Source organism: Lepidochelys olivacea (genome assembly GCF_965140295.1).
Source record: "Lepidochelys olivacea isolate rLepOli2 genome assembly, chromosome: 16".
Taxonomy (NCBI): Eukaryota; Metazoa; Chordata; order Testudines; family Cheloniidae; genus Lepidochelys; species Lepidochelys olivacea.
In genome coordinates, this window is record NC_140426.1 from 26,692,254 (window position 1) to 26,698,756 (window position 6,503).

Below are 6,503 nucleotides of genomic sequence, written 5' to 3' on the forward strand. Positions count from 1 at the left end.
ATGTATTCAAAGGGCCATAATGCTACTGGTTCACATCCTAGTCTATTCCAGCTATGAGATGCATCCTTACGAACATTACAGCACTTAGGATGAACACCTTAAAGGTCTTACCATGGTGTCCAATTATTGCAGACATGAGCTCCTGTAAATACTCAGCAAGCTACTTGGGCCTTCACCTTTCTCAATAAATTAAAGTGTCTTAACTGGAAGTTACGATTTTTAATATAGTCAAACTGCAAAACGTTGGGCAACTTGGGATTAGCGCTAATGTATAGTTATAGCCCAGCATCTTGCCAAGAGGAGTCATAGATTAAAGCAAGAAACAGACATACCTGTTACTATTGATTTTATAGTGGTAAAAGTAATGCATTGCAATGGTATTTGGTATGCCACTTGTTTTCGCTCCCAAATACCTCTTTCCAGCAAACACTCCTCTCTAATGGACTTAGAGGCTGATTTGTAAATATAGTTCAAGTGAGAGGGCTACCAGATCTCATTTTTCAGGTAGTCATTTTTTTCTGGTGGGTAGCTGGGGTTTCTTTTGCCCAATGCTGTACCAAGGACCTTTGAACGCACATGGGTCTTTGTATCTGGGCCTAAGGAAACGGTCAAATGGAGCAGGCTGTGTCAATCAGACCACCAGTTTCTATCAATGAAGCAGGACAGTAGCGGTAGTCCTTGCCCTGGTTGGCTTTTACTGGACAGTTTCCTACAGGGCATTTAGCAGATCTCACTTGATGAAAGGTGGATTTCCAGTTAGCAGACGTACCTTACTTCAGCGCTTGCTGTCAAGTGCTACTGGCACATAACTGTTAACACTTCCAGTTTCCCTGGATAGGTTCAAGTGGCCAGACACCTTCCATGGGCCACTCCCAACTACATTTCCAGTTGTACACGTACTTTGGGGAAATTCACTGGTTGAACATAGTGAGTGCTGCCACTGTATCAGATATTGCTGATAAAATGGACAAAGGTATGAGAGGTCGGAGGGCCAAATAGCACATGCCATGGGAAGGGTGAGTGACGCATTTCCCAAATCTTTTCATAGGCTGCTGCATAGTCTCCATAAATGTCTCATTTCTCTTGGGAGGGTTCTCTCACCAGTTTGATCTGATGCCTGGAGTCATGACTGAGCCAGTTCCTCTTTTTCCTTACTGCCCCTAAATTACCGGGATACTTTTAGTATTTTGCTCCCTACACATTTTTGCAACGTGTGGTGTTTTTGGTTTGGCCCCTGGTCTCCTCTTTGTGATGGCAGAGTCCAAATAACACAGCACCTCTTACGCACACGCCGCGCAGACAAAGGAAGTGGTTTCCTTAGCAACAAGGCCATGCACGAGTTTTTAGAACAGCTCCTTCTCCTGAGGATGTTCCCTCAGGTTGAGGGGTTGGGTATAAGCTCATATGGAAATTGGGAGTCTTCCTGCACATGTTTCTGATGAACTAAGGGGGGATTGGCCAGAGAACAGCCCATTCCCTGATCACGCCTAGGCTTTGGCTTGCTGAGTTATGTCTAATATTCCTTGGCTAGTTCCACTCTTCTTTTTCCAGATCAGGTGACCTGCTTTCCTTTGGGCTCTGAAAGCCTTTTTTCTGCCGTGTCAGACGTATTGTGGTCTGACAGCCCGTGAGCGTGAAGAGCGAGTACAGCACGGACAGTGGCAATGCAAGCTTCCCACATCATGCCCAGCCATGGTACCACCTAGCCTGACCGTGAGGGCTCGGGCCAATGTTGTAGGCAGTGTTCTAGCTCAATTCCCAGTCTGCCTTTGAACTTTCTGCTGAGACTGCAAATAAAGAGGCCAGTTAGTGCCAATGTGGGTGGGTTTGTTATCTGGACACTAAGACCTGGACTGAGACTGACCAAACTCATTTCACATTGGCACCCAAATGACCTCCCCATGGTAATGACTTTTGGATTCAAACCAGTGCTGTAGAGGTGAAAGGCTCTGTATTCCATTACCAGTCCCCTGAGTCATCCAGTCCCCCTGAAATATATCATACACACTTCAAACCTTTCCCATTTTATAGTCAGATTTAACTGCACCACATAACAGCTTAGAACAACAGTGGGTTTTTAAATGTTCTAAATAGAACACGACTGAAATATTTAACAAGTGGAAGGAGAGGGGGCTTCCCTCCTCTTCCTTTCCATATACGTATTAAAATAATTAGTTTAACAAAGAGGACTTTGTTCCCTTCCCCCCGTCCCTTTGAGTCCTGATGGTGTCTGGCGCAACAGTGCAGCTGTAATTCAGTCTCAGGGTTTTGCTGGCATTTATACATGCTGCTTTGAACCGCTCTCACAGTTTATAGTGTCAGCAGAACATCTTGATTGAATTACAACCTCGTATTCAGTTAGGAGCCATGTATTATTCTTGATGCAGTTGAGTTGTAGGTGTCTGTCTCCGCTTATTTGGGGAGAGCGCCCTTCTGGAAAATCAGGAGACCAGATGTAGGACTGGTGCCGTGTCCGCTCCAGTGCGGGGGTGGGTAGCACTGCAAAGAAGAGGCCCACGCACAACTGGGAAAGGCTTTCATGGGACTTGAGTGACTGCTAAACTTAAATGGGCTGTGGCGAAACCCTTCTCCTCTAGGGTTACCATCCTAGGCCAAACAGCAGATCTGCCCCTCAGAGCCCCAAATCTCTCACCACCTTTTACTGTCCCAGAGGTTCTGCTACTTGTTCTGCTCAGTGTGAGTAGGAGAGCTCGCCCTGCTATTGAAGGCAGCGGGCACAGTCAGAAAAGGCCCAGCACATCCTAGCCCCGGCCCTTTCCTGCCTTACAGCTCAGTTCATGGTTTCAGGCAGCAGGCTGTCTTTGACCACTGAGCCTAAAGCTGGTCTCCAGGGTCTCACTCAGTCTGAACGTCTGAGATGAAGGGAGATTATTTAGCAGCCTGTTTCCCCATTTTATGACATTGGTGGTTAACACCCAAGCCGGGATCTCAGACCCTTCCAAGCCCCCAGTAAAGCCCACATAATTTGCTTTGCCTAATTTGCTACCCAGTCTCACTGTGGCACATGCTCAGTTTGTCTGTTCTGAACAGGCCCCTAAAAGAAATGTCATCAAACAACTGGTTCTCACCCACGCCCTTTAATCAATGACACTTGTGTGCATTTCTTTTCTTCTAAAGACTCTGAAGTTCAGTTTCCTTTCTGGACCACAACAGCCTGTGCATAGTCATTAAAGTTGAGCAGTATTAGCCCTGTTTGCACTTGCTTAGTTAAAAACAGACTTTGCAGCAATGCACGTGCCAGCAACCGGCGGACACTGCACCAATCACAGAGCATGGAGTTAGATCTGGGAGCGGAAAAAACAACCGTAATAGTCCTATAAATTCTCTGCTCCTAATTTATGATCTTTGTTTTTCAATCTGAAGGGAAATCCTGTTCATATCACATCGGTCTGCAATAACATGCATTTCCCACAGTGCCACTCAGCCAGGAGATAGACCTCACATGGGGCTGCCATCTGAATCCAGCCCAGTCCAGTATCGCTAGGCGAGAGCCTTCCCATCACAATTCTTACTGGGCTGAAAAAGACACTCAAACCACATCAATGTAGCTAATCTCATAACTAAATTAAACTTTAAACCCCTCAACTCTTCAAAACAGGAAGTGAGACAAGGAGTGGGATGCCGCAGGAGAGAGACGTGGTCCTGAACGCTGTGCTGACATGGGACACACTTCTGGTCCAGCAGTGCAGCACACTGGATTCTTGAGGCTGACAAGGAGGAAAGGCCTAATGGTGCAATAATGAGCTCTCCCGTACAGACCAAAGGCTCCTTTAGCCCTGAGCAGAAAGAATGGCCACCAGGAGGCCAGGCTAGGGTGAAAGGGAAGTCAGAGAGACCGTCTGAGTTCTGAAGCAGGGTAACAAGACCTCCAAGGAAATGGAAAAGCCTGTTGTCACAAGTCAGATCCTGAGCACCTCTCTCAGCCTGGCTGGGCAGAGGACAAGAGGAATCTCACTGAATGCAGTGGGCTTTCAGTGTAAGCACAACAGAGTTAAGAAGAGCAGATTTTGGTGCAAGCACATCAGTAGGACACTAAGTTGCACTTTTTAAACCTGATCCATTAATTGGCCACCATCTTCTGGAGTGGTCAGAGAGCTTTGTGCCTGCCTATCCGTTAGCAGGACAATACTGTCTTTATCTTGTTTGTGGTCCTCTTAATGGAGAAATGGTTAAAATGTATGAACTGCAGCCTAGCATGTGGGCTACATGGGCAGGAGACTCAGAGAGCTCTCCTGCTGGGGGTGCCAGCATTGAACGACTCTATCCAATAAGATACGCCCCAGCATGTTCACATTTCACACTGCCTGTGGCTCTGTCCCAGGAGGTAAGCAGTTCCCAGAGAACATTGAAACAGGAGTGGACATGAAGATGCTGTAAGCATTAGAGATTTGCTACCCTTAAAGGACGGATGTGTGTCTCTCTTCCCATGCAAGCAGGGTCCCTGGGGTCAGGCGCACTGCTAGATCCCCTTCCTGCTTTTGTCTGTCATCCCAAAGCACCACGACTCCAGCATCAGCTTTCTTCTCTAGCCATTGTCATCAGAATGCCTGTCCCCTAATTTGTCTTATAACTCGGAGACAGCACATTGATCAGACAGACTGAAAGCTGGGCTAATGCACACCCAAAATAGTGCAGATTTCAGGTTTTCAATGTTAATTGCTTGCATTTAAAACAATCCGATTAGCGCACAAGTAGTGCCTGGTTTTCTTTAGACAGTGTTTGTTAAATGTTTTCCTGGGAGTGCTCTTTAGGATGGACAGAGCCCCAAAGGAAGGATGTTCTTGGTGGTAGGAGACGGCAGGCATTGTGCTGATTTAAGGGGCCTGATGATGAAAAGAGCAATGTTCATTAAACATGACAAATGCTCAGTTCTGAGACCCTTCCCTTCCCCAGGGCACATGTTTGGGAGCAAACCTTGTTTTGGTTTTTCTCTCCTATGCTTTAAGAGTTGAGGGTGCCAAAGGCGTTAATAGCCCATGAGCACTGCCTGAGGACTAGATGAGAAGCAGAACACCAGTGGGTCCATTAGCAATGCATAGAGATAACATGCGATAGCTTGGCCCCAATCCTGCAAACACCTACTCACATGCGTCCACTCTGGGGAACGGTTGGTTCCCTGAGATTGACAACATCTGAAGTGAACCAATGTGTTTGGTTTTGTCTTTTTATCTGAATGTTAACCAAGGATAACACCTGCCACGGCTCCCCTCTGCAGCTCCCACCCCACACATTCCCCACCTCCCAAGTGAGCCCACATTATCTCCGCCACAGTAATACGTTCCCTTTCTCCTCTTCAGTGCCAACATTTCGAGCAGGGTCTATATCTTTCCATAGGCAGTTTGTTTCATCACAGTAGCATAATAATGTGCTGAGAAGAGCTCATCGTTGGGAATTAATGTTTAAAAGCTCTCACTTTTGGGTTGTTGAAAGGAATGTTAATTTGACAAATGGCAGCCACTGGGATTGAGAGGGCACTAACGTGGAAATAAGAGTCAACCTCCCGCAGGGCAGACGCAAGGTGAGAGGAGCACATGCTGCGGAAGCTGTAGGTTTTCACCTGGTGCTCGTATTGTAAATACGGCTAGTTCCCTGGCTATTTATAGAACAATAATTTAAAGGCTAGTTCAGGAAAATCCGAATGACATCTCCTTAACAGAAGCCATCGCAGGGTATCTGGGAAGATGTCATGCAGCTCTCCAGCTCTCTCTCTCAAAAATACTCATGTGTCCACTAAATCCATTTGCCTTTTTCTAGTAACTGCATTTACAGGGCCATTCTTTCCCATTTTCTGTCACTGTCACATGTAAATTCATGTCACTGTATAGCGCCAGCAGCCAGCTCCCCAGGACTTATATTTAAAGAGTGATTCTCACATTTCCTGAACACACAACCAGCCTGGCTGGGCTGCTGGTCTAAACAGTTGCTTAATGTAAACATTACACCGAAATTAGGTTTTTCCTTGCATCAGGCAGTGAATATTGAACAAAGCAGTGACTCCCATAACAGACTCCACTTGCTACTTGTGGATCTAGAACCAGCAAACCATCCCTGCCAGAGAATGAAATTCGTTTGCTAAGTTCTTTCTCAAATATTTCCTCTTTGGTTTCCACTTTTTTTTCCTGACATTTTCCACAGCATTTTCTTCGGCTTTCACTTGTTTTTTTTTTTCTTTTTTTTTCTAATTATTTTTGCCCTTTTCCTTCTTCAATTTTTTACTAATGGAAAAGGGGGGGAGGAGGGGAGAATGAGAAAAAGAGGAAAAGAAAAAAAATGCAAAAGACCAAAAATAAAAAATCCAGATAACTTTTAGAGGAAAATTTTCATTTGAAAAAAAGATTGATTGTTTTTCATTGAAAAATAGTCTTGGATGAAAGATTTTGACCAGTGCTACAACTATCTTGTTTTACCTAATCTAAAAACAGTCACACGCTCGGCATCTGAAACGTGTGCCAGGTGTCACCCAGGCCAATAGCTGCGGGAGT